The following is a 26374-nucleotide window of genomic DNA, read 5'->3' as shown; positions in this document are numbered from 1 at the left end:
CTTTGTGCAATTGGAATCCATTGACTTATGTATCACTTGTATAAAGAGCTCTTTTCTATTTTTCTTATTAGCATAATTCTCATATTGCTGCACATTAACAATACCTCTAGCACCCTCTCCTTAAGACACCTGCTGGAAAATAAAAAGAAAATAAAATAAAAACGACAGCACATCCCCTAATTATAAAATAAGAACTCTTTCTTGTCGGAAGTAATTAATGCTGGCTAATTATCTGATGAGGCTTACTCAGATTTTAGGTGTTCAAAAAAGGAAAGAAAACAACAAATCACCTCTAATGCTAACAAGATCATTGCCTTATTAAAAATTCATCCATTGCTGAATTTTAATGGTAACATTTGTCATGTAAAAGTTTTCCAGTTCTGACTTGCACTCAAAAATAGAGCTATTAATATGAATAATACCTCTTCAAATTACTTTTAAATATTTAAGACACTACTGTTTAAGTTCTTACCATATTTTATTTTCTTGCAGTGTACAGGTATTGTAGCTGTAAAAGGTGAAACATCAATGGATGAAGTCAAGTATTAAAAGAGTTTTTGAATTAACGCAGGTAATTCAAAGTTCACAATTCCATTATAATTCTAATGGACTTTAGATTAAAAAAGATCTTGTTTTCTGAGTTTGGATAAGAATTGATGAAGCTTTCTGCAGGGAAATAAGTATATTCAATGTACCATGGAAAGAAAGCAGAGAGGTAGAATGTGCATTTTTATGTAGCCCTGTTTCAACTTGGCCTAGAGTGCTTGTCCTTTATAAGGTGTGGGCCGTTTCCATTTCCTGATCTGAGCCAGAATACAGTTATCCATCTTGTGAAGGGAAAAAAAAAAACTTGAATACCATCTACCTCCCCGAAGAATCATTCTAGGATATCCCAGTCTAGGTTTAAGGGCAATGTGCTTGGATTTTTGCAGTTCAAAATTCTCTAAGACAGTGTTTCTCAAACTGTTGGTCAGGACCCAGTAGGTGGGTCATGAGTCAACTGCAGGTGGGTCCCCATTCATTTATTATTATTATTATTATTATTATTATTAAACTTTATTTATATGCTGCCCTTCTCCCCAAAGGGACCCAGGGCGGCTCACAACATATTAAAAACAGATTAAAAACATAATTTCACCACAAATAAAAACATATTAAAAACACATTAACATATACCCATAAAAACCATGGTCAGATAAAAAGTCAGATAAAAAGAGCAAAACGTAGCAAATCAGAGGAATCAGGCCTGTAAAAATACTAAAAAAGATACAGAAAAGATGTTTAAAAAGGCCATGCACTCAGAAGGCTTCTTTAAACAAAAATGTCTTCAGGCCTTGCCGAAAAGTCTCAAGAGAGGGAGCCATTCTCAAGTCAAGGGGAAGGGAATTCCATAATGTTGGTGCCACTACTGAGAAGGCCCTATTTCTTGCCGCCGCCCCACGTACCTCCTTAGGCAGCGGCACTTGTAAAAAGGCCTTCTCTGATGACCTAAGAGGACGAGCTGGATTGTACGGAAGTAGGCGATCTCTAAGATAGCCTGGCCTTCATTTCAGTATTTTATTTTTAATATAGTAGACTTGATGTTGCCATGGTATGTGACTGCATTTGGGGAAATGTTACAGATCTGTACTTTGGCTACTATGTACTATGTACATGTACTATGTACTCGTATATGCTCTTAACAATGATAGTGGGACTCACTCCTGGGTACGTGTGGGTAGGATTACAGCCTAGGATTGTTAAAAATTTCCCTGCTTGAAGATGTCACTTCCAGACAAGACATCACTTCCGGTGGATCCTGACAGATTCTGATTCTAAAAAGTGGGTCCTGGTGATAAAAGTGTGACAACCACTGCTCTAAGACCTTTACAGATCACTTTTCAACATTGTGGCTTTCACTTTTGATTCCCAAAGGGAATGGTGGCGATAGATCCCATGGAAAATGCTCGCCAGCTTCTTACTCATTTTCTTCTCTGTTTTCCTATCCTAGCAAACAGAAACAAAAGTAATCTCATGGTGGAACGACTCAAATTGACAGCCCAATCCTAATCTGTACTGGTGCAGCCAGGTTGTGCGGCCTGCAATGTATCCAGCACAGATTAGGAAATGGCTGGTGGTCTCTTCACAGTTGGGATATTTATCCTCTTACACCATGTTGTCCCAGCCTGCCTGACACAGCTTCTTGGATCCACACCAGCTATTTAGGTGGTGAAAATTGGGGAAACCTTGAGTAACACTGGGAGGGCCTGGAGGGGGATTAGGATATAGCGAAGAAGGACTTTGCCCCCCTGGCCCAATCTGCCCCTATTCCACCCTCCCCCACCCAGAAACACTGACTCCCCACCTCCCTGTCACCCTCCCCGTGCCCCTCTGCCACTCAGTGCCTTAACCCCTTGCACCGGTGGCTGGGCCTCTGGAAGTGGCTGGCAGCACGTCCTCCCGAGTTGGCATAAAAGTGCTACACAGTGCTTTTATGATGTCTCACGCTGGCACAGCAACCGCTGCACCGGCACAGCGCAAGGTTTGGATTGCACTGTTAATTACCAGCTGTCTTCTTTCTTACAAGTTGATAGCCGTATTGTACAGACATGCAGTCCCATATGCTTTGATTACGTGGGTGTCTGTACACAATTGCATCATGAATTTTCAGTTTTACTATTATACATTTTTGGTCAATGCTCTTACCTGTTATGATGCACCATCTTAATTAAACTAACACACACAACATCCATTTCTCTTTTCTGATCAGAAGAATTGAATTGTTTAAATTGTCCTTCTTATGTCTTGGACCTAGCAAACATTTGCTCAATTTGAGATACGTATATCTTCAGAGCAAGATGTGTAGGATTATAGGTGTGCCCTGATAATCAATTTTACCCATTCTGTTCATTTCACAGTTCAGTTCAGGATTCTACTTGCCTGAGGCTGTTCTGTTTTATGAAACTTTCAAGGCCTCTGTAGTTGCTTTCTGTTTAGTGGTTCAAGGATTAATACTCACAGCTGAGCTTTACCCTGCAGGAAACACATAGATGCCATGCAGCTGACAAGCATATTTGTATATGTGCAAAAAGGGTTCATTGGAGTACTGCTCTGTTGAGTTAATACAATGCGCAGATGAATGTCTTCAGAATGTTCATGAAGATGAAAAAGCTGAACATTCAAGTTCATCCATTAAGCTTCTGACTCCCCAACGGGAGTGTAAAAGCTGCTATTTCAGATTAAATCAGCGATTCAGATATGGGTGGAGCATGATTAGTGGCAGACACTTCAGAAACTAGGAGTAAAAATGATCATAAGGGGAATAGATTTTGGAAGGTATTTGCACTGGGAATTTATTACTCAATGTATCTTTCTTTAAACATATTTGATTGATTTTCCCCTCTTTAATTCCTTTGCAGTCAATTCTGTGTTCAGCTGTCATTGGCAATAAATCAGAAACGTCTCAGGGTTCTGTGGTATTTTATAAATATGTCAGATATGAGCTGACATGATGGTAAGGTGACATGAGACCATTCCAGAGTGGAAATAATGTCTCGATGCTTTTGAGGCAGTACTGGGTCTGTAGGACACCAGTGAGTTTTATGAAAATTTGGTTGAGGGAGAAAGCCTAACAGTTGGTGGGACCATGAGGCAATGCCTGGAAGCTCTCTTCTGCCAAAAAGGAGGAGACGGAATCCACTGCTGCTGGATCCTATCCCCCCTCCCGAGTCTCAGAGCCTGACATGGGTCTCCTTGGTTCTTTGCCAGCTGGTACAGATCTGAGTAGACCCATCAAGGCACTTGATGTAGTGGGAGCACTACAGAGAGTAAGGGAACCAATATTCCCTTACCCCCAAGGAAACCTCCAGCTGTTTCTCCTGCCCTGCAGGATACAGCTGCAGCTGTTTCAGCACTGCTGTGCCACAGGTCAGGTGAGCAGCATAGGATTGCACCCTAAGCAGGGCTTTTTTCCTAATGGAACGCAGGGGGACGGAGTTCCGGCACCTTTTTGCAGGGGCCCCTCCCCTTTGGAGGCATTCCAGGAGGGTGGGAACAAAATAGAGGCAGTCGCTGGGTGGGTGCTGGGGGGTGCAGGGTGCGTGGGCGCCTGGCCCCTGCCTGACCACACAAGGACCCCCTCCTGCCCCCATCTCCAAGCTCTCGCCTGAGCCCAGCCCGCCTCCCCTCCCCCGCGCTCTGCTTCCCTGCACAGCTTCCAAGCCGGTGGAGGGCGCGGGGGAAGCGTGCTGACGCCGAGGAGGAGGAGGACGGATAGCCAGCCAGCCAGGGAGACGGGCTGCGGCACCCACGGAATGCCCAGGTACTGGCTTGGCGGAGGAGGAGGGGAAGGAAGCTGGCTGGTGCAGCCCCCATGCCAATCTGCAGCACGAGCCTAGGCATGTCTACTCAGAAGTAAGTCTCATTGTGCTCAATGGGGCTTGCTCCTGGGAAAGGGTGCATAGTCTTGCAGCCTGAGAGCCCAAGCATGTCTACTCAGAAGTAAGTTTCATTGTGTTGAATGGGGCTTACTCCCAGGAAAGTGTCATAGCCTTGCAGCCTGAATAGACAGGCAGAGGAAGGGCTCTGAGGCTGCAGTCCTCTCCACACTTTCCTGGGAGGAAGCCCCACTGCCTCTAGTGGGACTGACTTCTGAGTAGACAGGCACAGGATTGGGCCCTGAGGCTGCCATCCTATCCACAGTAAGCCCCATTCACTAAAGTGGACTTCTGAATAGACATGCATAGGATTGGGCTCTTAGGCTGCAATCCTAGGCACTTTCCTGGGAGTAAGCTCCATTGACTAGAATGAGAGTTACTTCACAGTAGACATACCTAGGATTGGGCTCTTAATCCTGGCAGAGGTATATATTTGCACCCGTTTTCACATGCTAAGGGCAGGTGAAAAGGGATTCTCCGTGTGTACAATGTGCTGTCCAGCCTTGCCAGAGATCCTCCTCATCCTTCCCCCACAAGCATGGCTTCCACCAGCCAGCGTTTGCAGCTCCTCTCCAGCAATGCACAGCAGCTGTTCAGGGCAGCAGAGAACATACAATTGCATGCCAAGCACCTTCCCAAAGACACAGAGTATTCTGATGCCTGAATTAAACCATATTTAATTGCTTGTTTGCAAACGTAGCTGTTTCTATGCACCTAAGGACCCCTCTCATGTAAGAATTCCTTTTTTGTTCTTACTCCCACAGTTGCTTAGAGTAATTTTATTACATGAAACTCATGTAAGCCATTTTCCAGAATCCATTCACTGCTTCCTCTCCTCAAAGTAGTGCCACACTACATACTACACGCTACAAGTGCACCTGTGCAGTATTTTTCCCCATGTGTAGAAAAAATAGCTAGGGGGAAGGGGATGTGGAGATTGACAGCCCAATCCTATGCATGTCTACTCAGAAGTAAGTTCATCTTTAGGGGGAAGCACATAAAAAATATTTTATTTCTCCAATAAAAAACGGCTTAAAAATAAATAAATAAATGAATGAATGAATAAATAAAAGATTAACAAGTTGTGAGTGCCTGCACCTTTTTATTTACAAAAAAAGCACTGACCCTAAGTATTGTTACCTCCATATTGCACCGGAGAGCTGAGGCTGAGAAGGACTGGTTTGCTAAGGCCATTCAGTGAGTTCATGGCAAAGGCGAGCTTTGAACTGGGAAAGTCTTGAGTTGCAACTCAGCCTACACTGTGCCAGCTTCATGCACAGGAACTCTGTTAAGTGAGCAGGCTCAGATTAATTTAGAAATGAGAATGGTGTACACTGAGGGAAAATGGGTAAGATATGTAGATCTGAAATCACTTACAAGTTCAGAGGTTTAAGTCAAGGTCTGAAATTACAGCCAGAAGATTGACTTCTAGTAGTCTGTGAAATGCAGTGCCTGAAGCTAAGGTGAGATGCTGTCACTCCTGTCAAGAGATGGGCTGCCATTTTTTTTCTCCCAGCATCAACTACAAATTACGAAAAGCAGCCCGAGGCACAGCTTATTACGCTAGTCCAAGCTCAAGGCTTCAGAGGAGATTTTATGGAAGTTGCTTCTGACAGAAAGAGACTGCCCCTTCTCATTAGACTCATGGTGCTGAACACTGCTGCTAGCCATGGCTATTGCTTAAATTTCCAGAGATACAAATAGGTCCACAAGCATCCTCAGGCTGTCCACTTACTTGGGAGCAAGTTGGTTTGAACCTCTGAATAAGTTCTCGCATATGGGTATATGTAGGTCCCACATGTAGGCCTTTAGTGAGAGGGCCTGAATATCTGAATTGCTTTGCGATCTAGAGCTTCATTCATCAAAGTTGTTGTTAATGTTGGTCAGAGACAGCTGCCATTTCAGAAGGATTTCAAATGGCAACTCTCAACCTTCCTTCTTTTTAAGATTTTTTTTTTTGCTAAATTTTGCAGAGACAGTCATTATGGTAGAAATGTATGGAAGTGTAGCCAAGACTAGGCAGTGTGTCGGAGGAAGCCAAAGGTAAAGGAGATGAAACAAACCAACGTTAAGAAATATCCTTGGCAGGAAACAGGGCCCCTCAGAAGTAGGGGAAGTCAAAGAACCACTGACAATTCTAGCTCAGTTGCTATCTACAAGTCAAGGAAAAGCCCTAGAACAGGTCCCTGCGATGCAACTCACCAGTTTGGCCTACTGATAAGATGGCATTTCAATCACACTACCCAGTACTGTGCCTTGAAGGAAGTGGAAAATTTCAGCTCAACACAGCCCCAGACCAGGTGATGGGAGAAAGTAAAAGGAGGGGTCCTGAAGACAGCTTGAGCCACAGGCAGACTAGAACCATCACCCCACCAGGGTATAAAGGCTGGAAACCAAAGAGGGAAAGTGGAGGCTTCATCTTTGTGCTTTTCCCTAGTCTGGACTGAGCAGAAAACATCAATAGACCTCGCCAGCTTTGGGATGAGCGACTGCAGGGTGAATGGATGTGTGTGCATGCATGTACAGGTGCTGCCTTGGTATGCACTGATTTAATATCCACTGATTTGATTCACTGTTGATTCCAGGGCCCAGCTTTAAATGGTAAGAAGGAAAAGAAGTGCCAAAAGCCCATTTCCTACTTTCGTGCTGTTAAACTGCATTGGTTGCAAGTTTCTTGGGGTTAAAGATAGCTTTAAAGACCCACTTTTGGGTTTCTTGCTCCTCCATTGTCACCCCAGAATGTATCAGTATAGACGCTACACTGCATTCAGCCATAATTTCATTCCATTAGTCACCCCATCTAGTGCCTGAATGAGGTATAGCGTATATATTAATACATTCTGGGATGACAGTGGAGGAGTATGAAACCTGGAAGTGGGTCTTATTTTTCTACTGATTTGGTATCCACTGATTTCTTTATCCACTAAGTGTTCCGGAACCCCAGTGGATAACGAGGCACAACCTGTACTATTATTATAATAAATACAACACAGAGAGCATTTCTTTACCATGGCCTACTCCCCTAGATACCAATGACTTGATAAATACAGATAATTTTTTCTGATGTCTATGCATATGTCACTATGCTGACATGCTCTCCAACATGTGAAGGTTGGATCCAACAAGGCACTTCCCGCCACAGTTAAGCTTCCGTCCCAGGTATGCTTTGATTGACTGAACTGTCCTAATCACTTCTCATTCTATGCAGTCTCAACATGTAAACATAAGAATTAACAATGGAAAAGGGCCAAAGGGTGTAATCCTAACCTTGAGTTCGGCCGACCCAAGTCCCTTGGGCCAGCCTGGGAGGGTCGCAAACGTGCCATAAAGGACATTTGCACCTCCTCGAGGGGAAGAAAGGCACTCCGAGAAGTGCCAGCCTGCAGAGGCTGACAGAAGCCTCTGTCAGCTTCCCGTCTGCCGCTTGTGTCAGCCCGCCTGCGCTGATGCAAGCAGAAAAGGTAGGCGTGGGGAGGCAGGGAGGAGGAGGGAAGGAGGTGTTCCTGGGCGGGGGAGGGAGGGCAATGGGCGGCCCCAGGGGCGGGCAGGCGAGGAGAAGGAGGTGGGGCTGGGATCTGGCAACCCCCATTCCCGGGGAGAACAGCGTGGCTTCAAGCAGCTCCGCTCACCTCAGACTTGCACCACCTCAGGAGGAGTCCAAGGAGAACCATTGGGGCCAGCAGCCCTTACCCAGGGGTAAGGGGAAGAATTTCCCCATGCGTCTAGCTAAGCCGCTTCTGGCCACAATCCTGCGCTGGATGCAGCACAAGCCTCCTGGCTTGCCTGTTCCAGCGCAATTTAGGATTGCACCCAAAAGTTATGATTCCTTGTATTATGTTACAAAAAGAAGCACAAAATAAACTGTTCGAGTCCCATCTTAAAGAACCCAAAATATGTTTGACATGTTGTTAAATTCCAGTCCCAAGTCTTGTTTTTTTTGGTGTTCTTAGAATTTTCATACTATGTCAAAATAACTAATAATTAGCACACTAAACCCATTACAAACCTCTTAACACTAAGCAGAGAATACTTATGAATTCTCTGCAACAAAATATAAAACCTACTCATTAGCAATTATATTGAACAGTTTGCTTCCAAGATGGCACAATGCGGGCATAATTAGCCAATTAAGGAACAAAATAAATAATTATCTATTTAAAATAAGTGGGAGGAAGACTGTAGGCAATTTTCCTCCAGGAGCATAAATACATTTCCAAGAGTCCAGGCTACACTGGCAGCCCCTTTCATTGTGTGAACTGTCATGCTGATTAAAACAAAAAACAAAACCCAGACAATGTTACACAGGCATTGAGGAATTTCTGCCCAGCAACACAGCAGAAATATTGGTGAATTTATACAGCTGGTTGTGCCAAGATGGGACACACAGTTCCCCTTCCTCTTGTTCCATCAGTGCCTTCCCAACCATATGGCACACAAGGTGATGCATAGTCATTATAAAAGCCATCATATAAAATAATAAATATATATTCTGCTGTTCATTCCTGAGGCTCATGGAAGGTGACCACTGAAATCACTGAAAGTGACCAATGTTTTTATTGTTCTTATTATGATTTGACTTACTGTTTTACATATAGTACATTTTAGTGTGGTTTTTTCTAAGCCGCCTGGGGCTTTTGCTTTGGTATGGGAAAAGTGAGATAGAAATATTTTAAATAAATAAATAACAGTGCAATCCTAACTTGCGCTGGAGCATGTGAGCCGAAGGGCCTGTGCTATATCCAGCGCAAGTTTTGGGCTGGCAGAGGCTTGAACTGGGGCATGGGAAAAAAATTCCCCTTATCCTGGGTAGAGCCACATCTAAAGAGGTGGCACAGATCCGAGCAGAACGGAGTAGCCTGGAGCTGCTATGCGCCGCCTAGGAACAGGGCTAGAATCTGGCATAACTGCTGCATCCTGGCTCTGCCTCCTGCTCCCTGCCCACCCATGCGCCCGCCTGCCCTCCCCCCACCCCTAAATGCATCCTCCCTGCCCTCCTCATGCCTCCCCAGACCCGGTTTGGAAGGAGGTTTGGATACAGCATGTGCCAGCCCACCAATCCCACCCCCTCCTGGGCCCAAATCGGTGGCACTTGATAAAGCGGTAGCAACCTTGAAAGTTTGTGGGGATGGTTTTCAAATGCCAAAATGTCACTATGAGGCTGCGTTTCAGCTATTTCTAGTGCACCTGAAAAACTTGGGGCTTCTGTTTTCTGTTTTCCTTTGACAGACAGTGTTCTATCAATAGAGCTTTCCTGATTGCATTCTTCTGTGTTATAGATCCAGTGAGCTGGAAAGAGTTATCGAGTAAGGTGTCAGCCAAGGCCGATATTTCTATTAAGGGAGAAATGGCAGTTGTCAAATTACAGTGCTCCAAGACTGACCAAAGAGTCAGGGGGCAAGTGGTGAAACTATGCTGGGTAGCTCAGCCCAAGCTGTGCCCTTTTGTTGCTTTGGAAGAGTACCTCACCCTAAGGGATGGACCTAGAGAGGACCTGGAGCGGAGGTCCTAGAGAGGACCTAGGATGGACCTAGAGAGGACCACGTCCAGCAGAAGAAGGAAGGTAACCTTGGTTCTTGGTGCAGCCTCACCATTGATCCACAAAGCCCCCTCTCTTTCCATGTGCACATAATTTGCCAATGTGTATAGCATTTGGTAGAAGCTATGAGGTTAAAAGGGTGCCCTTTTTTAAGCTGCCTTGAGTACCCTTGGGGAGAAAGGTGGGGTATAAATAAATGAATATTGTCTCTATCACTTTCCTCCTGTGTTTGAGTGCTTTCTCTGTAGGTGTCTTAATCTATTTTTTAAACTGTTTTAGGAGAAGTCCAAGATCAGCCCGAGACTTCCAGTACAGACTTCCTTGACCATCATAACAGTTGCTTGAATCCAGGCTGCTCAATGAATCATGTGAACCCCTTTGACCAGCTGCTGCACTGATTAAAAGTGACCATTCCAACACAGGAAAGTGAAGTGCTTTCATAGCCCACCGTAGGGCTCATTCCTTGCCTGTAGCCCTTGGTTCAGTCTACACAGAATTGTGATTCAGCTGTGGTCTTTTGCCACAGTCAGAACCTTGGGAACTTCTCTTGCTTCTCTCCTTTTTCTCCCCCAGCTGTCCTCCTCTCCCACTTCTTTCCTGTAGCCATCAAATCCCAAGTTCTTCAGCACTTGTTCTCCCTGGGTAACCCTGCTGATTTCCCTCATTCCCTCCTTTCTACTCTCACGGTTTGTACCATCCTGTGCCACTTTTCCCTCTTTCTTCTTTCTCTGTTCCTAATAATGCTTATGTTTAGGGCCTAGATTCATGAATGGCTAAGAAACATTGTGGTTGGCAACCTTCAGTCTCGAAAGACTATGGTATAAGCCATGCAGCACCCGGTATTCCCAGTCGGTCTCCCATCCAAGTACTAACCAGGCCTGACCCTGCTGAGCTTCCAAGATCAGACAAGATCGGGCATGTGCAGGGTAACAGTTGCTGCTAAGAAACATTGAATTGCTTTTTATTTTTGATTCCTCTTCCCTACTTTTGAATTATTATCTCCACTATCAAAGCTTCACCCTCACCTCTTCTTTCCCCACTGAATCATGGTGTTGTGCCATTGGCCACTGCACAGGGTCCTAGCATGTGAAACAGATTTGCCACGTGCAAGTGTTAACATGTGTTCTGAAAAGCCCATCCAGTAACAGGGTGTGGTGGCCTAGTACAGAGGCAAAGAATCTTTGTTATTGGTCAACTTTATTTCAAAAGCATTTGGTGCAAGATAAGCATGACCTAGAGGTGGGGGTGAGGAGTTTGGGTAAACACTAGTGTCAAGGCATAAGAACATAAGCCTTGCTGGATCAGGCCAAAGGCCCATCTAGTCCAGCTTCCTGTATCTCACAGTGGCCTGATTGTGAGCCCTTTTGGGACAGGGAACCATTTAGTTATTGGATTTTTCTCTGTAAACCGCTTTGTGAACTTTTAGTTGAAAAGCGGTATATAAATACTGTTGTTGTTGTTGAGGTACCAGATACCTCAGGAAGCACACAAGACTACAAGATGCTTGTATGTCAGGTCAGTGGGAGATATTTGGGTGGGATAGTCAAACTAGAGGCCAGGCTTTGACCACATGCAACAATCCTTTGGTAACATTAGCCATCCTGCCAGCTCACACCCTGGATCAGCAGAGGGCACAAGAGAAAAATTTTCAGGCAGTATGTTTAGAGATGGTTTGGCTCTACTTTCTGCAGCTTTGGGGAGTGTGCAGGAAAGCTCTTAAAATGCATGAGAGGATTATTTCGATGACACATTCTATACAATTGACAGCCTCAAAATATGTTAATACTGCTAACTTCCAATGTTTTTACAAAAGCTTCACTGTTGTCAAGCTAAAAAAAAGACAGCTTTTAAAGAAGAAAGCGGATTATGTATAGACTGCCAGGATTCGTCTGTGATTTGTGTGAAGGATTTATGATTGCAATCCTCAGACTGCTCATTCCAAAGGCAATGGGGCTACACTTAGGATGTGAGGGTTTGAAGGCTGACTGTCTCTCTAATCAGAGTTAGAACAAGATTGGGGAAAAGTGTTCCTGACCATTGTGTCTTGATCAGGGCTGTGGGCAAGGATTAATTTAGTTTAGCGCTTCAAGTTTTCATTCTGGTGACAGAATGGAACTGAAATTAATGGTAACTCAATGGACGTTGGTTGATTCCCTGGCCCCGATGGCTTTTGTTGTGTTGACCATCATACCCCCAGGACCTTCCCTTAGAACCCCAACCACACCATTCTATGTAAATATGTGATGTTGCGCAGGTGCCATCAGTAGGCAAATTCTATCCTGCTCCATCTCACCTGTCATGCAGGAACTGCTTGGGTGTTCTTAGTCCTTGGATATCTCCAGTAGGATTCTTTTTTTCTTTGAATCTCAGATACCCATGTTATGTGGCAAACTGCTTTTGAAGGTCTTCTCAGTTCTACACCTATGGGGTCAAGTAGCCTTTGTTTCTTGCTGTTCAAGAAACACAGACCCACAGATCCATTTGGGTACACATACCTGGTTGCACAGTTTGGATCCTGACTACCACCTGACTATACTCAGGGTCTGATTGCAAGCAGGATAATGGAATGTGAATGCATACAAGACTGACAGCCCAAGTCTATCACCCGATTTACAGCAGTGGAACATTGTCACATGACACAGCAGTGAGACTTTTTTGAGCCACCGCCACCACAAAGCAATGGCAAGCATTAGCGGCCTGCTGCCAGGGCTGGTGACCTATTCCACTGTGGGTAAGCCAGCGTGGGGCAGTTTGAGGGAGTAATGGGGTGTGTTGGAGAAGGAACCGGGGGCAGTGGAGAGAGGGTGTGGATCTGGATTGTGCACACCGGACTGTATTCTCTCTTTTTAAAAGCTCCCTGTCACTTTTCTCTCCTCAGATATACACCACGAAAATGGCTGGGATATGTTTGAGCAGACCCATAGGCAGTCTGTAACTTTATGCAGAAGTGTGTGTGTGTCTTAATTATCTCCAGTTTGCTTTGTGATGTGGCTGCATGCTATAATGTGGTGGGGGTTAGGATTGGACTGTAACTAACTTTTGGAACCCAGAGAGTGGAACGTCTCCCTGGTAATTTATGTTCCTTTCAATGTTCCTTGACCAAGTGCTTCATCTTGATAATGTCACATAAGAATGAAAAACTTAAGAACTCTCTTGCTGAGGGCAGGCCACAGTCCATCTTCTAGCCTGGCATTCTGTTTCCAACTGAACAAGTGCTCTCAAGAAGCTCACAAGGAAGGCATGAAAGATGGTCCTCATCTGGCTTCTACCCATGGGAGTTCCATTTAGCTATTTTGACTAACAGCCATTGATTGACCTGATATCCAGGAGTCTGGCAAGACCATTTAGAAAGCCATCTCAGCTAGTGGCCATCATTTACATCTTGTGGTCCTGAATTCCATACATTGTCTCTGTATTGCTTGAAACAGAAATCAGAAAGTTCCCCTGTTGTCATGACTACACTGGGACACAGGTGTTTACATGCACACATGCAACCTTAAACAAATGTGTTAAGGGACCTTCGATGATTGACCCACTCTCTGGTTCAAATTGGCAAGGAGACAAACACTTAACCGTAAAACCTCCCTCATGTGGAAGGTGTCAGATATGGTATTCCAAGTCTGGAATTCAGCCAATTTAGAAAATTTAGGGGGGAAAATGTCATTAGTTTGCAGTTCTTGTTTTTAGACCAAAGTCATTGACCAATCACTTTTATTTAATGGCCCTGAACCTTAGTATTGTGAGAGATGGAGAAAAAATGTCCTTGTAATGGTGACTATAAATGCTTTTCACTAATGACATCTGGCTACTACCCAGCCATAATGTTCCAAGATCACAGATGGAAGGAAATGTTTTTCAGTTTGACTCCGGAGCCTTCCTTGTTAACTGAAGAACTGTGAATAACATGATTCTTATCCTGTATTCAAGTTTCGTGGTGTTGACAGACCTATGAGAATCCTTGCAGCTACCAAAAATCTTCATAGTGGCAGCTTCATTTCACTTCCCTCGACTTGTCTTTTGCACTGATAAATAGGTCAGTAACACTTCAGCATTTGTTGAATGCTGTGCTGTGGAGGTGAAGACTTGGCAGTGGGCACTCTGCTGACGAAGACAGCGTTGCTATAGACTTGATGCGCTTTGAAGACTGGAGCCAGAAATTTATATAAGCAGCTAAAGTTTCTACTTCCTAGGAAGCAAGCTTGACTTCTATTCCACACATGGGAACTTTCTTTCAAGTAGACATGGTCAGGATTGAGTTGTAAGAAAGCAGCATCCCTTTCATCAGTTCAACTTTCTCTTCTGTTGTCTAGCTGGCTGCCAGATCAGATGTTGCCATCCTTGGGAAAGTGATTATGAAACAAAGTCTGGACAGTTACAAGAGGCTTTAAAGTTAGAGTAGCAAAACAAGTAGAGTAGCAAATTTCCTTGGATATTTTATTATTTTGCAACAGGCTTTGACCTCTTTATGAAGAGAATAATTTAAATGGAAAATGACCTCAGCACCTTATACCTCTCAACTTTATATGGAGGGGGAGGAGAGGAAATGTACATTTTGATATTTCCTGTATTAAATAGTGACTTTTAAGGACTGAGCTAAAGTGACCAGCAGCACAGTCTTATGCGTGTTTACTCAGAAAACAGTCTCACTATGTTCAGTGGGAGTTACTCCCAGGAAGACGTGAATACGATTAAAGCTCAAATAAACTAAACTTGGAATAAAATCTTTTTTTTAAAAAAACCTTCAAAAACAAAAGTGCAGTGTGAGATTCATGAATGTGAGTGTCATGTATTTCAAATAGCGTGATAGACTGAGTGCTTCCTGTACGTAAAGATTGGGATACCAAATTTTAAACTGGTGCATGACTTTTATCATCTTGTTCCTTTATCAGCCTTTTTACTACCAGCAATAAGTGGGTAGTAATGTTTATCTCTGTATATGAAAAGCTGTGTCTGCTGATTCTTGCAAATCAAACACCTTTTAAAGGCACAGTCAGCCTTTAGAGGCACAGGCAACCTGACTTTTTTCTTTTTCTTTTTCCCTAGTCATTTGGCAAACCTGACTGGAATATATGAAAATAAAGGATGGGATTACAGGTTACCCCCCTAATCATTGACTGAGGCTGGAGTTTCATACAAAGGTAGGCTACCAGAATCCCACTGAACAGAAAAAAGATTTCTACAGGATTACAGCCTAAGTAATGTTGTTATAGATGTGTTTGATCCTGGATCTTGTATTTTACCTACTGAGTATTATCTACAAAAATGGTTGAAGTACAAATGAACTTTAAGCTTGACTCTCAGAATTTCTTCGAGTTCTTTCATCGTGAGTCGTTTGTAATGAAATTACAGTAATAAATTGTAATGGATATTGTTAAACGTTACTACAGGGATATTACTACCAGCAAGTGGTCCTAAAACATGCTTTAAAGTTTAGGGGGTATCCATTGATGTCAAGTCTGTGGAAAAAAAACATGAGAGAACTCCACTGGCGCCGTCCCTTTCAGGTTCACTAGAATGCACACAAATGAGTGAAATAAGAAGTGGTCAGTCCACCAAGTCTTAACCTCTTTCTCTAGTTCGCATGATGGTTTGAGATGGCAATTATGTGCATCCCTACACTTTCCCAGCTTGTACACAGTTGACTGTGTACTTACTTAGGAACATTCATTTCACACTTAGAAAACTGGGATTCTGAAATAAACTCCCATTGACCTGCCATGAAAGTGCTGTACAATAGATAGAGGCTATTTAATTTGTGCTGTAAACAAATAGTGAAGATCACAATTCTGAATTGCAAACTTGACTAAATTGTTTCCACAATACCCGTCTTCCATCATCCACTAGAGTATTTAACTGTGTGCAAGCAAAGTCTGCAGTGTGCCTAAGGGTTGCATTTAAGGTGACGGGCTATATAAAGTGCTGATCATAGGTGCTGTGTATTTTTCTGCAGAAAGATCTGCATAAGACAGAGCATGAAATAATTCTCCCAGCATTCCTTTACACATGGTGCTTGTCAAAAAGGTCATATATATTGTTGGTGCTGAAAACTGTGCTGGGTTGCTCAATCCTGTAGAACAGTGGTTCTCAAACTGGTGGGTCACAACCCATTAGCTTGTGTAAAGCTTTCCCCATCCCTTTAAGGGGCAGGGGAAAGGGGGAGGCAGCAACAAGATCCCCAGGATGCTAAGGGCTGCAAAAGGGGGATGCTTTTACTCAAAGATGGCCAGCACAAGGGCCAGGAGGTGTGGGGAGCCCTGTGCAGCCCTCTGCAGAGCTCCCCAATGCTTAGAAGATTCAAACGGAGCAATCAAAAAGCGCTTCTGGTTTCCAGGAGGTGCTTTTTGATTGCTCTGTTTGAACATTCTAAGCATTGGGGAGCCCTACAGTGGGCTATGCAGCTCCCGGAACCTTCTGAACCTCGTGCTTCTTCGCTCACACCAAAGAGCAGGTGGAATAATTCGGCTCGGCTTGTCAGCTGCTTCAAGGTCTCGCCATTCATGGTGCCGGTGGCCTCGAACTGGCAACCTTCGGATGTTATCTTCAGACAAATGGAGGCTCTACCCTCTAGACCAGACCTCCTGCCCAACATATACTTTATGTTTACTGCCCTCCCCCTCCCCCGCAAAGACTTACTTAGGGAGTAAGGCTGCAATCCTAACCACACTTTCCTGAGAGTAAGTCCCATTGAAGAAAATAGGACTTACTTCTGAGTAGACTTGGTTAGGATTGCGCCCGTTATCTTATTCTTAGAGCTTTAAAATCTTTTCTTTTTAAAGAAATTTAAAATCTTATACTGTCTTCCCAACCATTGCCCACCTTTCTTCATTTTTAGAATCTCTTTTTTCAGGTTAACAAAGTTTTAACAGCAGTTTTTCACCACGGCACCTATTTCACCTAGAGTTATATACACCTTGTTAATTCTGCCTACGGATTTCTTTTAACAGAAGCGATGCTTGCCCACCTCCAATCCCATCCTAACCTCCGCCTTCCCTTCTCATTTAATTGGATCAAATACATCAGGATGTAGATAACTCTCTTTAGATAATGATGGCATGTGTGTTTTTCTCAGGTGACTTAGAAAAAATAATGACTAGTGTGCATTTGCTTCAAAAATGTAAAGGTTGACAAGTACTTGCATAGATGGAGCCAATAATTCCCAGAAACTCAACTTTGCCTTTCACCAAGAAATGCTGCAATCAAATGATGAATTTGTCTGTCACTCAGCATTTACCTAAGTAGACCACTCATTTAAACATATTTTTAGCCCTTCTTTGACTTTGGGCCCAATCCTAACCATGCACTACATTGGCAGAAAACACATTTTGCCGGCATAGTGTGCTTTCTGGCTATTGCAAACGCAACTGCTCTGAGGAGCGTGTCCTGGCCATTAACAGACGCAGCAAGTGGCTGGATCCATGCAGTAACAGTCATGGATGCCCTTAATCTCAGGTATGGCTGCCCAGGGAAGGATGCAGAGATGGGGTCAGAGAAGGGGAATGGGGTGGGGATGGGTAGAATGGAGTGGCAACAGAGACTGGGAGGAAGGTGAATGAAGCCCAGGAAAAGGTGGGTTCTGCAGCAGCAACGCTTGCCTAATCTTGACCCTCTTCCCAGTCTGATCTGCCTTCCCACGTGTCACCTGGACCCATCCCTGGTGGCCAGGAGTTCCTTAGGAGCAGGGGTCTCCTTAAGGGTAGGGTCCTCCTCGGGAGTAAGCCCCAAGTACTATCAGGACTGGGGTCCCAGGCAGAACACCTACCTGGGAGTAGGGCCAAGTACCAGCTGGCAGCAACAAACAGTCACGTGGCCAGAAGGGGTGGGGATGGACAAACCTAGGGCTGGCTTCATAAGGAGTCTGGGAGGAAAAGAGAGCGGAGTCTCCTCTTCAGTGGGGAGTAAGGCTGAGTCCCTCCTGCACAAGGGGGAAGATTGAGGCCCCCAGAGGGATTGGGCTTGCTTCAGCCCTGGAGGGAGGAGGCCAGAGAGGAGACCTCCCTGACCTTGAACCCGCCTGAGGGTGACTCCAGGACAGCCAGAGTCACTGAGGCAAGGACCCGCTGCCAACTATACTCAATGGTGGCCAGCTGATTGGAAGTCAAGCACAAAGGTACCGGGGGTCCCCCCAAGGCTAGTCAGTCTGACCCCAACCAAGGGTGCTGCAGCCCTTGCTGGCCCTGACCCCTGACCAAGAGACAACAGTCGGCGAGCTTGGCCGGTGACCGAAAGGGGACGGGAAGGGTCGGTGCACGAGTCCATAGGATGATGACGGCACAAGTCTGCGTAATGTACGGTGGTCTGTGAAGTAACAGGCCCCATGAATGTAGAACAGCTGACACTACTAAACCGTCTGTGTAGATCAACTGTATCTGCTTCCCGTACTTTATTCCACTGCCGACCCACCTTCAGCGACCGGGTAAGCCCCCCCTGAGTCCATGAAACATTTGGATTTAAATTCATTGTTATAGTTACAGGCAGCCAATTTCAGATCTCTGGCCTAAACTTGTAAATGATGTGGAATGGATGGTGGTATGAAGTTAAATGTGTGAATGTAACATTTATTATTTTTACACTACTTCATCACAGCCTGTGCTAGTCTGGATATAGTCTGTAATTTGGGATCATGCCAGGACCCTGGGGATTGCAGAGATGTCTTCGTAGGATTCTTGCTGTTTCAATGTTGTTTACTGTTTTCAATGTTGTAGCTGTTTTCTGTAGCTGAGCTGTAGCTACAGAATTTAGCTGTAGAAGCTGTAGCTGTAATTTGCTGCAAGCCAAGAATGTCAAGGCATTTTTTTAGACTTCTAGGCTTGGCTCCAAGGACTCCAATGACCTCTGAGATACCCCCACAACCACTTTACCTGCTCCAACTGTCCTCTAGCTATTTGCCCTGGCCTGCATGCCATCAGAGTGGATTTTGCCCCATTAGTCCCAGAAAGGCCTGGGTCAATAGTCTCTTTAAATTTTAATTTAGGTAATATTTAGTGGCAGCCTTTAGTGGAAAGTTTCTAGGCTGGGAAAAAGGGGGGATATGAATAGCAGCAGCCCTGCTCAATGACAGGTGGCAGTCAGTATTCACCGAGAAGCAGATGAATGGAGCATAATTAAGACCCTTGGCTAGTGATAAGCCTGTAAGGGCTGGTGGCTTGGAAGCTGGTATATAGTTCAGTAGAAAATTAAGCAGAAAATTGATTAAGCAGAAAATTAAACAAATAGTGCAAGCCTATGCATGTCTATTCAGAAGTCCCATTGAGTTCAGTGGGATTTAGTCCCAGGTAAGTATATATAGTATTACAACCTATGAGCGGTTCAACAGGTTTTTCAGTCTGAGGAGCCAGGTCAAAACCAGCATTTTAATTGGGCCACATGGAACCTTGTAGTCTCCTTGTTTCAACTTATCCTTGAAGTTGCAGTGTCACCTCTGGCCATCTTTAGTGCAGGGCAGCAGAAATGAGGCTAGCTATTTGCTTGCATGCTACCATATTGGTGTGGAAATATGGTGCCTGGGCTCTTCTGCCAGAGCGTCAGTTTGAGATACCCAGTTCTTTAGAAGACCAACGAAGACAAGTAGAGTTGACTGAATTAGCATAGAAGGCCTTGACAAAGTAACTGGGTGTGGAGAAATGGATGATGTGGAAATCTGTTCACAAACTGAGCAGATGACAGAAGAGAATGTAGTTTCTTAGATACCATTGCATTAGCTTGTCCTCATGTACCAAAATGTCAAATTCTGACTAGTCGGTGTTTGCCCATCCATCTTGAACCTCTGCTGTTGTTAAGCTCACATTTACTGGTGTTGAGCTGTACTAAAGGGCAGGGGCAACAAATAAATATGACTGTAGGTTATGAGTTCCAAGTCAAAATGAAATAAAAGCTCATCTAAATAAAAAAAACACACCTGGATTTGTAGTCAAATATTCCAACTTATGGGCAGCAGAAAGGGCTGTACTGTATATCAGCATTTGATTCTCAAGGTTTATTTTAGCCAAATGCAGTTTGATGTGACAGCTCGAAAATGAAAAAGGTGTTCAGGCTGGCCAATGGATGATATATGACAGCTAAACATTATATGCTTTCAGGGGGATTTGTCAAATAAAGCATCTCATGAATATGTTCCCTGTGTTCATTTTTAAGCTCTCTCACTGTAGAGTATTGAAATAAGGGCAAACCATTAAAACGGAGTTTACACTTTTCTTCTTATGACACCCGTAGAGGGAATACCATTCTGCTGATAAACTGCCCATTCCAGTGGGAACAATGCCGCAGAAGCAAACGCAGAGAGGTCTGTCTTTTTTAATATTTGTTTAACCTTCAATAAGATGCATGATCATAGGTTTCAGTGATATGAAGTGCGCTCTCTCTCTCTCTCTCTCACACACACACACACACAGAGCTTCCTCTGCCCTCCTTCACAGTCTAAATAGGGGAAAAAATTGCTTTTTGACTGGGTTGATCATATTTTGTGAATCTACATGTATAGGATTTCTTTCATGGCTTTCTAGTACATATTTTCCACAATTTCAAGGGGGACTGAGAAAGCAACAAAAGGCATTGTCTACTTCCTATGCTAGGAAGGAGGACAATTAGGCTCCAAAACCATGTTGTGACAGAACCATGGCAAAATGTGTTTGTCTCCCCTTGCTTTCCTTATCTGGTCATGTGCTGAAAATGTAAAGGATTACCACAGAGCCTGCGTCAGAATTTAAAGATGCGTATGCTCTGTGTGGAGGGTTGTGCTGATGAGATAAGAAAAACTGACTCCTACGATCATCTTGACTCAGCAACACATGATTATTATGAACATGCTTCAAATCAAGGACGCGTGGCTAAAATCCAAACAAAAGCTGTGTGACCTTACAACCCTTGGGCACTGATCCCCTTTTTAAGTTCTACACTAATAGCACAAAATGCAGCTTTAAAACCTTTATTTACAGCCCAATTCTATCCTGTGCAGGAACAGGCCAATCAGCTGTCCTGTGTTGTATCCAGTGCAGGGTGGGAAGTGGCTGTCACGTGACTCAGAGTAAGGGGGTTTATTTCCCCTTATCCCTTATAGTGCAGTAGCCATCCCATGGGGCTACTTGGATCTGCGCCAGCAAAATCACCGGCACAGATCCGAGCAACCTGGTGTAACACCAGGGATTAGGATCCAGCGTAAGTGCCAGAGGCCAGTACCACTCCCCTCCCGGGCCTGCACCACGCACGCCCCTCCCCCACAAAATGCCCCCATTCTACCATTCCCCCTGCGCTCCCCTCACCATCCCCCTGCCCTCCCCAGTCCAGTGTGACCTTACCTTTCACCAGCCGTGATCTGAAGTGGACAGGTTGGCGCACATCTTCACTCCGGTTTCCCAGACTCCTGAGTCATTGCAGACATGCCTTGGGGCACATTTGCAACACTTCGGGGCCGGTGCAAGGGAATTTGGATTGCTCTCTTAATCAAACATGAGGTAAAATGCAAAAAAAAATTTTTTTAATGTAAAAACTGTGATCTCCAAATTAGGACAGAAATTAACTTTATGAGAAATGCAGGCTTGCTGCTGAAATAGTAGAGCCTATTGAGTTTCTCCTCCATAATATTTATTCCCTTGCCCTGGGGAAGGCCCATGCTGGCCTAACAGGTCTACATGGAACTGCACCAGCAATTGTTGCTAGCATCCTTCAGCCTCAGAAGACTATTGTATCATGCTCTGAATGGTGGTTCTGGACCAGAATGTCCTCTCCAGAGCGTGACGCCTGGGTAAAGTAGATATGGAGGATAGACTGTTTCCCATGCAGCAAATCCCCCCTCTCCACGTCGCTGAAATGGTCCAACGGAAAGGCAGAAGCCAGAACAGTTGGTTCCAGCGGTGTCGCAGGAGTTGCCAGAACGTGACTGTGTTCAGCCATGAACTGCCTTAGGGACTCCGGCTCCGGATTTTGCCTCAAGGTTGACTCCTGAAGCCTTTTCCATAACTGGATGTAGCCACAAGGCAGTGGAGGTTTGGGATCAGAGTTTTCCTTCTCTGTTGAGCTGCCTTCCCAGGCTAATGAGTCCCATCTACCCTGTGGTAGATGCACCATCAATATCACACCAGCAATATCACTGATGCAAATTTGTGTTGACCTGCGATTGCAGATCAGGCTCGGGAAGGGGTTAAAGATTAGGCAGGTGTTGCTGCTGCTGAACCCACCCCCTTCCTGGGCTTGATCCACCCTCCTCCCAGTCCCCATTGCCATGATGTGTAGTAATGGACCCTATTGAGTTTCCCCCATAATGTGTAGAACAGTTATCTGATGTCATGATGTTATTATTTATTTCATTTGTTACATTTAAGGTCCATTCTCCTCCCATCTTGTTGCTGCTGACATGCATTTGGACCTGTTTTTCTGAATATGCGTGTGGCAATGAGTGCATGCCGGGTGAGCATGACCCAGACCAGTTTCATGGCATTTTGTTTTGAGCTGATGATATCACAAGACGTTTTAGGTTTTGATTTTTGAATAGATGTCAGATGAATGTAGTAAATACTTGTGGGTATGTGTACCTAATGACCCTGATCTTGATTGCAGTCCAAAGTTACATTTATCTCATTAGGGAATACTTGTGGGCATTATTTACTCTTCCTAGCTCCTCTTGTAGTTTGGAATCATGATGCTGCCATGTGGGATTGAAAGTGTTGCTAGTGGTAAGCGGGATGGATAGTTTGCCCTGGATATCCTCCAGAATGCCCCCACTTGCATGGTCTCCCTGGAAGTGAGCATTTTTCTAATTTAGAATGATCTCCACCCACCCCATAACAGCCATTCTTTCTGTTGACATCATCCTGCAGAAAGTGACAACATCAAATTAACACTAGTGTGAACCTGGCTGGGACTTAAAAAGAGAAAAGAAAGAGAGCTATGGCAGCTAAGTGTGCCTTGTTAATTTACTGTGGCTGGTTTAACCCTATTCAGGAAATACAGTACAACACGCGTGTCAGGAAATGTCCGCTTCACTCTTTCGGGTTTCTCCAAAGAGTTTCCGTAACGAAGAATAGCAACTATTTACAGGACCTGAAAGGCTGGCAAAAAGCAATGGGCTTTATTTACAGTAGAGTAGGGTGGCTAATTTGATAAGTTTTCCACAAGAAGTATCTTTGGGCAATGGAAGTTGTGGAACCTTCCCTTGTGGGTTTTAACAGCAAGTTGGATATCAACACAATCCTATGCATGTCTGTGTAGAAGTAAGTTCCAATGTGTATTGTGGGACTTATTTCCAGCTAAGTGTGTTTTGAATTGTAACCTAAGTGTGAGAGATGACTTCTGCCTGTCAATGGAACAGACTATGTGGCAAACAAATCAATCACTCCAAATCAACAATTCCATTATTTTCTATTTATTTTTTAAACTTTGTCTCATGAGTATGTAATATTCCCAAAGGCATGGAGATCGTCTATGTTAATTCTCAACAGAGGAATATCTTGGGTGGTGAGGGAAGGGTGGGCACTCCAGGTGCCAGTTGAGAAGGGGTGCCAGGCACGTTTTACAGATGGAGCGGCAACGACAAAGATGACAACTGAGAAAAAAAAACATCGAAAGCTGAGGAAAGTTGGGCCCGCCCACCCCCAACCCTCCGCCCTGCCATTCCGGATGCTGGGAGTGTGTGGGGGCGGCGGCACAGGTGGTAGCGTGGTGGCACAGGGGCCGTGGTGATGCAGGGGGCAACATCACCCTGCTCTGGGCACAATTAGGACCCATTATGGTCTTGGTTGCTTGCTATCCTCAAAGTGGTGTTGAAATATTGCTGTTTTCTGAAAGTTTTATTAAATATACATCACTGCGATTGATGGTGAAACATGCTTGACTCTTACATGTGACTGAGGAGAGACGCAGACTGATGACGGGCGCCCGGGACATGAACCGCACCTCCAACGAAAGGGGCAAGGCAGACCCAACAAGGACCATTATGCAGCCCGGTGGGGTGGAAGGGGTGGCCGCTGAGGGAGTGGGGGCATTCCTCTTAAACCCCTGGGCAGTCATGTGATGAAGCAGATGGGGCAAGGTGTCAGGCTGAGCTGAAGCTTGCAATGTGGTGACCCTAGTAGAGCCAGCATCAGGGAGGAGGGCCAAAGGTGCTGGAACCCCCTCCCCCTGGATTGATCTGAGTCTGGTTGTGCTCAAGCTACGTGGGGCAACATGGAAGCCCTCCTTGGGGTTTCCTCACCCCCAGGTATGTCCCATGGCAGCACCCCTAGAACCTGGCAGCCTCAGGGCTATAAGTGACACCCCCAGGGGGCCGGACAGCCCTGATCCTCACTTTTGTGCAGAAGGCAGTGAAAAGTTACAGATTTCTCAAATGCTGCCTAGTAACTGTCCCGATATTCAGCTTTTCTTCAGAAGAATGCTGCCTGCTGTATTACACCCTATCCTTCTCTTGGAGCCAAACTATATATTATGTTTGATACATTGTTTGACCATGTGTGCTTGTTTGGTTTGGGCTGGAAAATCAACCACAAGGGACCAGATCATAATTAAGGGCTGTACTGTGGAGGTAGAGGAAAACTTTAAACCTTTCCATTCACCATGGGCCTGATCTGGATCTCCCTTGGCTGCTATTTTTCCCAGAGAAGATTCCATTGGAAACAGTGGAAGGTTTCTTCCCGGGGAAAACAAAAACTAATAACCCAGACAGGGAGATGATATCCCTGATCTTCCACGCTCACCATGGTCTCAATTCAGATCTCTCCATGTGGCTGTCTTTTAACAATGAAAACTCACTGGGGCCAAACTGCACATTTAACATACCATGTCGCTTGGCCCTTTCTTCCATTAAGTGTGGGACGGCAGGCACGCAGGATGTTGTTCTAGAACTTGCTTCTGTTTGAGATGGCTTTTGGTATTGGGTGAACCTGTTACCAGAATGTAAGTTTCTTGTACACATTTTCTTTAATCTAATGTTAATTAGACATTTTCATGTGCTTTTAAATAATAATTTGTCTCAGCCTTTATAGAAAAGAAGGGGTAGTGGGGCTGTCGAAATGGGTGAGATCATTAAGAGATATAAATGTTGCACTTTCTTATTTGCTTTCAGAGTTAACTAAATGGTGTGCTGATTAAGAAACAGCTAAGCACTGTTCTGCAGTTGTCAGCTGAGACAATATAAGCCGTTTGGAAGGTCAGGATGGGGAATTAATGTAATTTAAATAAATAAATTGGATGAACTTTCGTGTCAGAAAATTAGTCTTTGTACAAATTAATTTGCATGCTGGGTTGAAAGGTTCTGAGTAGTCATGGGTTCTTCGTGGCAAATTTCTTTCCAGTGCAGAACAGGCAGGAAGCATATGAAAGGGAAGAGAGGAGAATGAGCACCCCAGTAACCTTGCGGCAAATGTTATCCTTTCTAGTGTAACTATGTGCTGATTCTGGGTTCACTATTTTTTCATATCCTATTGCAGTGGTTGCAAACTAAGAGCTTGTGGGGGAGGCAGGGGAAAGGCAGCGGCACGATCTCCAGGATTGTGCTGCTCAGGGGGGGCTGCAGGGGCTTGGGTGCACTTACCCAAGCCTCTTGCAGCCTCCTAGGGGTGCGGGGAGGCATTGCGACGCCCCAGTCTGAAAAGCCTTGTCCTATTGGGATACACATTTTTTTTACAAATATTGTTCTCAGGCAAGCTTTTCCCTCTGAATTTGATGTGTGAATGTAAGAAGTGCCCTGCTGGATCAGGCCAGAGGCCCATTTAGTCCATCTCCTTGTATCTCACAGTGGACCACAAGATGCCAGAGGGAGCACACAACACAACAGTGCTTAACCTGTGGCCATCTTCTTGCACCAGGCATTCAGAGATAGCTTGCTTCTTAAACCAGGTGGTTGCACGTACCCATCATGGCTTGTAACCTGTGATGGACTTTTCCTCATAAATCTGACTAGTCTACTTTGAAAGGCATCTAGGTCAGGTGCCATCACTACAAGGATTTCCACAGATTATTGTGACATTAGTATGCACATGCACATGCTGCTGGGTGCCACCAGGATAGCACAACCCAGGCCAGTATCCCAGTCTTTATGTTGAGCTGGTGCCAAGATACTTCAGAGCCTAAGGTGGGACACAACTTTAGTCTAAGAACATAAGAACAGCCCCACTGGATCAGGCCATAGGCCCGTCTAGTCCAGCTTCCTGTATCTCACAGCGGCCCACCAAATGCCCCAGGGAGCACACCAGATAACAAGAGACCTCATCCTGGTGCCCTCCCTTGCATCTGGCATTCTGACATAACCCATTTCTAAAATCAGGAGGTTGCGCATACACATCATGGCTTGTACCCCATAATGGATTTTTCCTCCAGAAACTTGTCCAATCCCCTTTTAAGTCTATATGTGTCTCTTCCCCTTCCCCCGGCCAGTGGCTGGCCTTTTGCTTCCTGAAAAGTGCCATGAAAGGCTGCACCTTACTTGCACAGCACCCCT

At 44.8% G+C, this 26374-nt stretch overlaps 1 pseudogene; it reads right to left on the bottom strand.

Moving 5' to 3' along the window:
- Nucleotides 1-10775: 10775 nt before the first annotated feature.
- On the bottom strand, nucleotides 10776-10895 carry LOC136637745 (5S ribosomal RNA; annotated as a pseudogene).
- Between the last annotated feature and the right edge of the window lie 15479 nt (nucleotides 10896-26374).

This window comes from Tiliqua scincoides, chromosome 1 (genome assembly GCF_035046505.1).
Source record: "Tiliqua scincoides isolate rTilSci1 chromosome 1, rTilSci1.hap2, whole genome shotgun sequence".
NCBI classification, from domain to species: Eukaryota; Metazoa; Chordata; class Lepidosauria; order Squamata; family Scincidae; genus Tiliqua; species Tiliqua scincoides.
Note: the sequence above shows the minus strand (reverse complement) of the source record. Positions and strands in the feature narration are given on the sequence as shown.